General features: G+C 36.7%; 1 long non-coding RNA gene across 1 annotated transcript in view; it reads left to right on the top strand.

Moving 5' to 3' along the window:
• Window positions 1–7,642: 7,642 nt before the first annotated feature.
• LOC107093073 overlaps window positions 7,643–11,783 on the top strand; it is a 176,311-nt gene continuing 172,170 nt past the window's right edge. Inside the window, exon 1 of the long non-coding RNA XR_001481604.1 lies at window positions 7,643–8,193. This is a non-coding gene — a long non-coding RNA (uncharacterized LOC107093073). The remainder of the gene's footprint in view (window positions 8,194–11,783) is intronic.

Below are 11,783 nucleotides of genomic sequence, written 5' to 3'. Positions count from 1 at the left end.
GTCTGTCTGCCTGAATTCTGGGTCCAAAATTCTGGGTTCTGACAAAGGCCAGCAGAGAGGGATTAATCCCTTTATATTTGCTGTGCTCTGTGCCATCTGACACAGATTGTAACCAAACCTAGCTACCAAAAAGGAAAGATAACAGCTTGTCCACAGGAGTTTCAACCCACAACTTTACCCTCGAGCCAACAGCCCAGATGAAGACTCAGCTGTCTCCCAGATTGTCAAAGATAAATGATATCCCATGTCTTTAAATCTGATATATATTCTGAAAAATCCTCATATTTCAATGATTTGCCATCTAATTCTCCAAACATTTCCATATGACATTGAATGTATCCTGCAAAATATTATTTTCAAGCTGCTTTACAAAAGAATTCATAGAAAAAAAGCGTGTGGTTTGATTGACTCAGATTATCCTGAGCTCCTCTATAGTTGTGCTGCTATAAACTTAGGACGCAAAAGAACAGAAAGACAACATTTCCTCACTGTGCTAGGTCACACCTCTGTTCTCCTACTGTACATTATTTAAGTTCAACCATGAAAAGACTGAAAAAAAAAGTAAAAATATTTTAACGTGAATATGTTTCTTTTTCACCTTAAATACTTTTGAATGATTAAATCAAGGTTCCAACTTTCTTACCTTTAACACTGTCTGTTTGAATCGGGAAACAACACATCTGAGATCTTTATCAGTGATTTCACTGGGTTTGCTACAATTAAGGCAGAGCTGCAGATAGACTGATCCATTATTCAAAGCAAAGCCTATCTAGTATCAGGCCTAAGTCATTTGTTAGATTAACTCTCACGGCTGATTGCAGTGCAGGGGGAAAAGATGGAATTTATTCTACAAAGAGCAGCTTAAAATAGAAAGTGTTGTTTTTCAAACCAAACATTCAAAGTTTACAAAAGCTTTGTTACTCTAAATGATGGTGCTCAGGTTCTGCATTCATATTCAGAAAGGTTTAGAGTGCTCTTTCTTATTGTAATCATTCAAAGGCAGGATCAACAGGCAGGTGTTAGAGGTGTAGCTTGGCATTTAACAACATTTTTGGATGAGTGCAATTAGTGAAAATGTAAATAGTGTAAGTAAATTGTAAAAGTAGGAATGCGAAATTAGAGACAGAAGCACTGCTAACAATTACCATGAGCAGCATGTTTCAATTGTACCATTTGTTGTAAAATGAGATTGACGTAGACAAAATGAGGGATTTGAGACCCAATTAATTGGCTTCTCATCTGCTTTACATTCATGTGGTTTTGTGCATTCAATAATATAAGGTAGACATAAATAAAAAATATATTCTTCCAAATATTCCAACTTTCTGGTGAATCCAGGATTCATTTTAAAATTTCTTTGTCTCCTTATCACACATAAAGGTGTAAATAACCAGGCTTTATCTTAAATAAAATTCTTCATATTCCTCATGTTCCTAACAAAGCGATTCACTCTCATTCTGCAGGCTTACTAGTGTTTCCTAGAATTTCTCATAGTTGAAAGGACGGCAGATCTTTTAGTTATCAGTGTCCTTTACGGTGGAACCAGCTACCAGTTTTAGTCCGTGAGGCAGACTACCTGTCTATTTTTAAGGCTAGGCTTAAAATTTTCTTTATGGCACAGCTTATAGCTAGAATGGCTCTGATTATCCTGAGCTCTATAGTTATGCTGCTTTAGTCTTATAGTGCTAGAGGACATAGGGACCATTTTTCATTATTCTACTTCTATTCCCTCTTCTGTATTATTTTTGAGTATAAGATCTAAAGTTATGTTCTATGAGCTTTTTCCAGTCATAGTAGCTTCATCTTGTCTGGTTTTCTGTTGGCTGTGACACCATAACTTCCATTATAGAAGATAGAGTTTTGCCTGTTTTCAGTGATTAGTCCTATTTCTCTCCTAGACATAGCCATGAGCTCAGCTTTTATTGTGACAAACTGTGTGTGTTCTGCTTTATCCCTTTTGTTATGAAAACCATCTCAGAGCTAATCTGCTTAACTGTTTCCATCATGGGCAGATTAACCTATGCAGCCAGTTTACCATCATCTTTTCTGATATATATAATGTTTTTATAGATCAGTGGTTCTATGTTCTTTTCTATGTCTGCTTCTCTCTTCTTGAACCCCCAGTCGGCCTCAGAAGCAGAACGATGCTCATATGGAGCCAGGTTCGGGTTCTGCTGGAGGCTTCTTCCTGTTAAAAGGAAGGTTTTCCTCTCTACCCTCACTGCATACATGCTTGATGTGGAAGTTTTATTTAGAGCCAACAACAAAATGCAAGCAGATGTCTTCTATTGGCAAATGCTCATCAAATCCTACAAAGTCGATGACTTGCAATCGACTGATTTCCCTTTGATCAAAGAATTTTTATTAATCTGACTACGATGTGATTGAAGTGTCTCGGAAAAAGCGCCTTGAGATGACGTATTGTGAAGCGTTATATAAATAAACTGAAATGAATTGCATTAAAAGCTTTAAAAATGGGCCTGCACTGTGGAACAATTTGTAGCCCTGTTACCTAGTAGCAAGAAGGTAATAGGTTCAATTCCCAGCCCAGGATCTGTCTGCATGGAGTTTGCATGTTCTCCCAGAGCATGCGTGGGTTCTCTCCAGGTACTCTGGCTTCCTTCCACACTTCAAAAACACAATTTCTAGATGAATTGTGATCTCTAAATTGTCCTTAGGTGTGAGTGTGTGCATGGTTGTGAATCTGTGTGTTGTCCTGCTTAAAACCCTTATGTAGTAACACCTCCTGTTCAGCAGAATAGTTTTCTAGCAGCAGGAGAAAGCTGCTGACCAGTGGGAAGGTTCTGTCTTTCATATCAGTGGACTGTTTGCCACATAGCATAATTTATGGAATGGATGTGAGGGGTCCTTGATCATGTTTATTGCCCTGCTCCTGCAGCGGTTTTGGAAGATATCTTGGGCAGAGATGAAATGAAAATTCAATGATCTTCTCAGCAGCTTCAGCTTTTCTCTGCAGGGCCTTTTTATTTGACATGTTGCAACTCGAATACCACACGAATGAACAGCATGTTAGAACAAGATGCTGATGGGGAAAGAGACTTGTTTCGACGACTTCAGGTGGTGCAATCTCTGTGTCACAGTTTTCAAATTCTAAAATATTCTACTGTGAGATTACTGGTTACACACTATGGAACCTGATGGCCTCCACTCTCTCCACTAAATAGCTGCTGATGCTGAGAGAGCATGCTCACTCTGTCCTCCTGAAGTCCCTGGAGGGCTGTTTGTGTGCAGGCAGTCCACAATTTTATTCCACGTTTGCAGTATGAAATACATGGCTTGTGGTACGATTAAGACACGATTTTGTACCATCTGTAATAAAAAAAACTTTTTTGTGTGTGTCAGTAACTCACAAAGGCCAGATTTCGGTTGTGCACAACCAGTAATTTCCCTGTGGAAAGATTCTGCACCTGAATTGTGGAATTTTTTTGCAACTTCTCCAAAGTTATCATAGGGCTGTGATTATCTTGCCCCCCCTCGACCGTTAAGGACCATGTCCCGGAAACGTTGCTGTACCATAGTCTTTACATTTTGAGATGTTGGACTGGAAAGGGTCCAGATAAATTTTCTACACCTGCAAAATTTTATTTATAACTTAACACTACTTTTAGCTTCTCCACAACTTCCTCTCTGCTGGTTTTCTTGGTCTTCATGATGCAGTTTTTTTGTTCTATAACAAACCTTTGAGGCCCTCAATGAACAGCCAGATTTATACTGATTAAATCACCCAATAGTTGACACTACAAACTTTTCAAAACATCGCTGAAGGATTTTTTTAAGGTATCAACATTAGCGAGGCACATTATAGCTGTATGCTATACTTTTCACTTATTTGTAATAGTTAGAAAAAAGTATGCACACATGCTATCTATTCATTTCAGAATTATACACTATCTAATGCTGCTACTGTATAAAAAAACTACATTTATTCTACATTAAATAGAAATAGAAAATCCCTTTATTGTCCCACAATGGAGAAATTGCATAAGACTAACATACTAGCGAAGAGTTAAAAGATGCAATAAAATATTGTCCTGTTTTAACAATATAAAACTGCACCTGAAGAATAAAATAACAAATATACAGCTATGGACATAAGCTGCCCATGAGTTGCTGAAACATTTAATTTTCTATTGGGATTAATAAAGTATTTTTTTATTGAATAAAAAAAAAAAAATCCCAAACATACAAAAAGATAAAATTGGACTTCTGCAAGTCAGTGAGCATACAGTAATCACACAATTTACTGTCTTTATTTATCAGCAAATTATAATATTTTTCTACATTTGTTCATGTGACCAAACCCTATCGCAGCAATAAAAATAGGTGTATAGAATACAAATGGAAACAGGGTGCTTCATGGCGAAATAAGCCATGAAGCACCCTGCCAGAGTTAATCTGCTCTCTAACCCAAACAGATTGTGTTTTAATCCACTTTTAATCTGGACTAATTGAGACAAAATGCATTCGTATTTATTTTATAAGGTGGCTGAAAAACATTTTGTATTGAAAGGTTGAGAATCAAGCTGTAAATTCACAAAAACAAACACCAAGGCTGCATATAGAGACCATTTACCGTAAAAACAGATTGTTAAGTAAAGTGCAGAGTTTAAAGCCTTTGTTTATGAAGTTTTTTTATTGAAAGGGGTATACATTTGAAGCAATAAAACTTTATTGTTCATTAGAATAGAAACAAGACGGTGTGTTTGTAATGCTGCCATTAAAAGTGAATGTCATACAAAACAATGCAAAAAAAGGAAATGTATACATATGGTTTATTTTTGTATAAATTAAAAAAGATAAACTGTGATTCCTACTATTTAAGGTGAGAAAACTTTATTTTTTGGATATAAAATAAACAAAATATATATATTTTTTAAAGCGTTCCCTTGTTGCATGGGTTAGGGGTTTTGGCTTTAATGATGAACCTGAACTAAAGCCCCAAACATTCCAGATGCTCCTCCATATTTCCAATGAGCTGTGTTGGGAATGCATTAACAGAGATGGGCTGTTATCCATCTGTCTGTCCTCGCACTTATTCACGAATTCGTCCATCCATTCAACAGAACAGATGTGCATGTCGGTGACAACTATCTCAAGCTACCTGATATCCCTACAGAAACACTGGTTTCTGTAGGGATATCAGAGTATCACTTTGCCTTAGAGATTCTAAGATAGATGAGAATTAGTGTTTGATAAAAATCATTGAAAGTAAAAACAATTAAAATTAATTTTCTTTGTCCCTTTCGTAAAACTAATAATTTAGGTTTTCCCTTCTTAAGCTTAAAAGTTTTTGACCAAACTACCTTTGCACAATTGTCAATTAGGTGCTGATTTAATTGTTTTTTAATAGCAATAAGAAATTGCAGGGATACAATCTAAAACGGAGGTCTTCAACATGGGGTCCGCCACCCCTAGGAGGTCCACAGAGGTACTGCATGGGGGTCACAAAAGTTTTGGTTGATTGGACTTTTTTTTTTTTTTTATTATATTCCCCCCTGCAATTTTTTCCACTAATTGAAATGTTGTTTAATTACACATTGACATGAATTCAACACACTGTAGTAAACAGATAAATGGAGCAGAAGATGTCTTTCAGTCATCAATGCACACATTCAGCGACACACAGGAACTCTTTCAAGCTGGACACCGTTTCATTCACAACACCTGTCCCATTAACCAGGAATCAGAATTAGAAATACTTTAATAATCCCAGGGCAAAATTAATTTCATTACATTACTCCATCTGTAATAGAGTGACTATAGGACCAGTTTGATATAACACAATTTTATACAATAAATATAATTACGGGGTCCACACTCCATCTCGCTATCAGTTTGGGGGTCCTTGACCTGGAAAACGTTGAAGACCCCTGATCTAAAATAAAAAGAATAAGATACATATTTTTTTAACTTGAAAGAAACTATTTGTTTCCAGTAAAGGTGGGGTAAACCTAGGCATTTGTTATTTCCTAAATTAGACTTATGTGATAACTGATACTTCTTCAGTTACTATTATTACTTATTTAGAGTAACAGGTTTCAGATATTTTGTTAGACAGTTAAGACTCATAGAGAAATCTTTCACTATACCTAAGAAATAGTAAAACGTTTTGTCTTAAAATATATATATGTTTTTATCTTAGTTTTATATTGTTAGTAACACTTCAGAGATAAGTGAAAGTGTGTTTAGATGTTTACTTTGGAAAATAAACAGGACAACAGGAAAAAAAAAAAAGCACTGTCTTATGGTGAGTTGTGTCCAATCAAATGGTGCGTTGGTATCAAAATCTCTCCTAAGTAGGGCTGGGCGATACAATATTAGGTAATATTATCATGATGACAATAAAAAACAATCAAAAATTATTCTTGAAGAATATACACAATTAAATTTGACTTCTTCAGGAAGCCAGTTACATAAAGAGGTATGATTTAAATCACTAAACATCTCATATTAACTGCATTTTAGCATATTCTTAAAATGTAAGAAAATATAAATATTTGTACATTTCACCCAGTTTCTGTGGTTTTTAAGTTTCAATAATTCTATTTATTTTTTAGATGACAAATCAAAATGTGTGTTACGTTAGGAAACACATCCTGAGAACAATAAACATGACGAAAAATGCCAAATCTAGTGACTTTTTTCTGTTACTGGAGACTTTGACAACATATAAAAGCAGCGAACTCTGCTCTCCAGAGCAAGTAGATTGGTAACATGGCCTCCTGCTCTCCTCTATCTTGTCTGCTGTCATGCTTGGTGCATCTATTATTTCATCCAAAGGAAAAATGGAGAACAGATAAGCAGATCATGGCTTGTCTATTGAAAAGAATTACTGTGTTATCAACTTTTGCCGTCGCTTTTTTGGAAACACAGAAGCGAGCAATCAGCTAAGTTAGAATGGGCTTAATGACTGGAAAAAATCTTTCATTCTTTGAGTGCAAAACATCGAGAGTAAACAACAAGAAAAGGGACAAGAAGAGAGGGACAAAATGTAGAATGTATATCTATTCTATTAAAATTTCTGTATCTGTATAATCTGTCTATTTGGATCTATATGGGATTTTAAGTCTGTCTTTTCCCAGGGCCCCAAATTTCCTAAACCTGCCCCTGTGCATATCACCCAGTTTCCCTAAATATTTAGGGATTTCTCTTTTTTCCTAACTTTATTCTTTTAATAATTAAATTATTCTATTTTTTAAATGACCTGAAATAAAATAAATAAATATGAATAAAATAAATAAAATAATGAATAAAATAAAACATGAGCTTTCTGGATTAATAACCGGTTATTAACTATAATGTTATAAGGCAGATAAAATCCAGAGAATAAATAAAAGCTCTACTGTGTTCAGTTATTTTATAATTGTTATTATTAAAAGTGGGAATTTGTGATTTTCAACCTATGTTTGTGTCTTTTACCAAAAAAAAAAAAAAAAAGTTATTAAACTTATCAGTTTATTATTTGATGCATGGATTTACTAAATGGTTCTGAGTCAGTGACCTTTACTCATTGTCTTTGGTTTTAATCTGCCAGCTCCAAAAGGACCAATAGCCTGTTTGGAGCAGGAGGAGAGGGGAGGGGAAGGATGGAGCTGGTGTCATGATGGAGTCAATAAATAAGGAGCGCAGAGGCGAGGCAGAGGATGCTCCCTCTGACTGTCACCTGTGTGCGTCCCGGATGTGTCTTTGCGTTCAGCGCGTGTTTTGCAGCGTAGGTCCTGTAGAGAGCAGTAGATAGTTTTAATAAGTGCGCCTCCAGTCTGCTTTACTGTACAGTACACAGTGCAGCGGAGGGAGGAGCGACCACGTACTGTTTCTTTTTTGGTTCTTTCCACCCCACACATTCAGGCACTCTCGGTCGGTGTGGCTCATCCAAGCGCTTCTGTAGGACAACAGAACAGGAATCAAAGTCGGAAGCTTCGTCGGAAGGTTGGCAGGGAGTCCGTTTTTAATCGGTACAAGGCTGAGCAGCAGCGGCCAGGAGGACTGTAGCTCCGGAGAGCGAGGAGGAGCAGCAGGAGGAGGAGGAGGAGGGGAGCCTTCCAGCCCTGCCGCTACACACTTTCAACCAGGAGGAACCCGGCTGACTTTTTCTCCCGCTTCGTTTCCGCCTCATGACCCAATTCCCAGGACAACGTGGGGTCCGCGCCGCGCTGGGGAAGCCGTAGGATGGTGAGTAGCGTCCTTTTGGTGCCAATCCTTCCGCTGCAGCGTGGTCTGCTGCGGCGGCGGTAGCTCCTGTAGCCCCGGCTGGTTTGACAGATCAGCCCCCGGGGCCGACCCACGCACCGCCGCGCCGTATCGGACGCTCCTTCTGCTCTTATTTAACTCTCTGGCCGCCGCTCCGTTTGGCGCTTTGACGCGTAAAAGCACTCCGGGCCCGAACTGGAACAGAACCGCCTGCTGCGCTGCGGGGCGCGCGCGGTCCACCCATGCATGCACACGTGCACACACGTGAAAGCATTTGGACCCTTTTATCATAAGCTGATGGACAGCAACAAAACAGTTTGATCACATTTGTTCAAAGTTTAGCTCCTTCATATGGAGCAGAACCGCTTTTTTTTAGTTTGAACAATGTTTTAGTTGTTGCAGTTGATGCAGCTTTGGGACAAGGTTTCTCACAAGTGCAAACTAAAAGTTAAATGCAATTTGTCACAGCTTCACCAAAATGTGCATTCCGCATCCCTGGAAGCATGGATGTTGCATAATGATCCATGTGATGCTCAGTCTGCCATTTTTTTTATTGAATCCCCAGACTGGAAAAAATAAAAAAAAAACTTTGAAACTTTCATGTTTCAGCCCTTAACTTTGAACTTTCTCTGGGATTTTATGTAAAAACTTACATAAAGGAAAATTAAATGTTTTATTCTTAATTAATCAGAGATTTAGAAAATTAGTAGTTTGATTCTGCAACAGTTAATCACTGCATATTAGATGTGTCCAACAGCTGTTTGCAGTGGATTTTATTGAGGGGTATCAGAATAAACAAATTTTATTTGTTAAAATATGTTAAATCCTTTATTATTTTCAATCTACTTACCCATTATTATTTTGTTTATTTACAAATAAAACCTTGATAGAATACATTAAAATTTGCTGTTGTGATGTGACTAAATGTGAAAAAGTAAAATGATCATAAATACTGTAGCGAAGGTCTGTATTTCAAAGTCTGCTACCGCTTTGCTGCATTAAACTTTATGAATAATAGACGTCGGTTAGGATAAATGTGCACTTTTCTGCTCGATGACCACATGCTCTTGTGTGGTTTTTCTTAAAATGAATTCATGGTTTAAATGTTGCCAAGAGAAACTTGACTATTATTATTATTATTATTATTATTTTTTAGCACTTCTCTATTTTTCGCTCTGTCAGTATTTCTCAAAATCCAGAACGGGAGAGTCTTCAGAGAAAAGAATCTGATCTAATCTTTTCATTGTCGTAAATGAAATTCTATATATTAGTCATGTTTTTGTTTTTAGGGCAAAAACATTTCCATTCACACAGGGGAAACACTTTCAAAAGGCTCGCTTGGGTCCTGATGTTTTGTTGTAATGTGTAGCAGGAGGGGAATCTAGGGTGGATGGAGCCTTATGTGACCTGGCCTCTCTCTCCTCCTCTTTTCCTGGCTTCTTGTGTGCGATAAGGCTGACCCTCTTTGCTCCCTCCTAGTGTGCAGCACCCCAGAGTTGCTCTCTCTCTCTCTGTGACCTTTCCGTCTGCCTTATAGTCTGGCCTCATTTGCTGTTTTTCTCCTTTTCTATCGTCCTCCATCCTATAACTGGGTGTCAGCGTTGAACGCTTAGATCAGTGGAGCGTCCTCTTATGTAACTCCGGCTGCTCAGCTGACGTCCTGCTCTGTTTCTGATGTCATGTTGAAGCTGCTTGGAGAGGCAGGCGGCATGCTGGGAAATCCAGTGTCGGAAAATATACAAGAGCTTAATGTTTACTCCTATTTTTTTCCTGGGATGATTGTAGAAGTGAAACGGTGAACTATAAACCTGCTCTGATCAGATCCAGAGTATTCCGGGATGGGTCCTGTCATGGGCACGATAGAAGCTGCAGGGGATAGTGGGTGAGAAATTGAGCTGTGTCAGTATTAGCGCTGGAAGAATGAATGGGGCATTTAAACACTGTGAAAAACAATCTAGAAATAAGTACAAATTTCTTAAATTAAGTGTTTTTACCCTTGATTTGAGTAGGTAAATGAGGTTGTTTGCCAATTGAATGAGTATTTTTATGCTTAAAATAAGATAATTAGATATTATGCACTTGAAATAAGACAAAGCAATTTTGTTTTCTTATTATAAGTCAAAATTATCTTGTTCCATTGGCATTGGCATCTTTTACCCCTTCAATCCAAGAACAAATGCACTTATTTTAAGAAAAAATGACTTATCTAGATGTCGATTTTTTCTAGTGAAGGGAAAGTGCCTAGAAATTTCAAAGAAAATATCGATATCCAGAAAAATATTCAACACTCGATACCATTTTCTAAAAAAATGACATAACTTAAGGCATAAAAAATTATCAACCTTTTTAAATCTCACCATGGAACATTATTTCTCAATGTTGCAGATGCTAGTTAAGTAAATGCGTAAAATAAATAACCTTGAAAACTAAAATCAACACTACAGATATTAACTTTTTAGTATCAATATTGGACTTGTGTTTGATCTAAACTGTATTTTTGTATTGATAGTTTTCAGAGGCTTTTGACATCCCTAGTTTTGGGGCAAACAATTATGGGGGAAAACTGCTGACGTAGCAGTGAGCTGACAGTCTCTGAGCCCCTCTGCAATAAGGCTAAGCTGATAAAGGCTTGTAATATAGAAGCTGGTTATTCAGATTGTCTGATCAAAACCTATTTATAAAACACTAAGGGGCAGAAGAAAAGCACCCAAACAGCAAGGAGAGCCCCATTCTTGAGGAGTTAGAATAAATTCTAAATGATGAGGAAGGGAAATATTTCAGGTCTTCTTTAAAAAAAGCAACAAAAAACGTAAACTACATTTTGTCTTTGTTTAAATAGAATTCAGTGAATTGAAGAGACAATAAATAGATGTTTTCACAATTAAACTGTCAAAAACTGAGAGCAGGAACTATTAAGATATACTATTTTGTTCCAAATTGATAAAAAAATATATATAGTTACTGTCAGCAGTCATAAGTGTTAATTTTTACATTAATTGACAATTAAGCTTAAGTTTATTTTTCATTATGTGATTTTATTTTAACCATTTATTACACCCACTGTGTTAATTATTGACTGAATATACACTTTTTGCTTAAGCATTAGTAAACCTATTAATAAGATAAAAAAAAAAAACAAGAACCTATTAGATCACTGAACAAAGAAGGATGAATTAAACATGTGATACACTCAGGATTTCCAATTTAAAGAAAGGTAAATATATTATTAAAAGACAGGATATATTGCTCTGATATGCTGTTAGATTATTTTGAACTTTATTTCAATGAAGTTAATGTTAACTTTGATATAGCTCCCTGTTTTCAGTGTGATCCAGGATTCAAAGAGACTTTCTGAATGGAGACTTCTGGTTGCTCTCGTTGAAATGTGAAAACTTGGCTCTCTGTAGTACATTAAAACATAAAAGCCGTCTCCATCTGCCAAGCTTATTGTTGTAATATGTCTTTTTCTGTTATATTAAGAACATTTTGTGTAATGGGTTTCACTTTCCTTCACTGGAAAAAAAACTAAATGTAGACAAGTCGTTTTTTTCTTAAAATAAGTGCATTTGCTC

Source organism: Cyprinodon variegatus, unplaced genomic scaffold, assembly GCF_000732505.1.
Source record: "Cyprinodon variegatus isolate N-32 unplaced genomic scaffold, C_variegatus-1.0 Scaffold18, whole genome shotgun sequence".
Taxonomy (NCBI): Eukaryota; Metazoa; Chordata; class Actinopteri; order Cyprinodontiformes; family Cyprinodontidae; genus Cyprinodon; species Cyprinodon variegatus.
The sequence above is the reverse complement of the archived record's forward strand: the minus strand, read 5'-3'. Positions and strand labels throughout refer to the sequence as shown.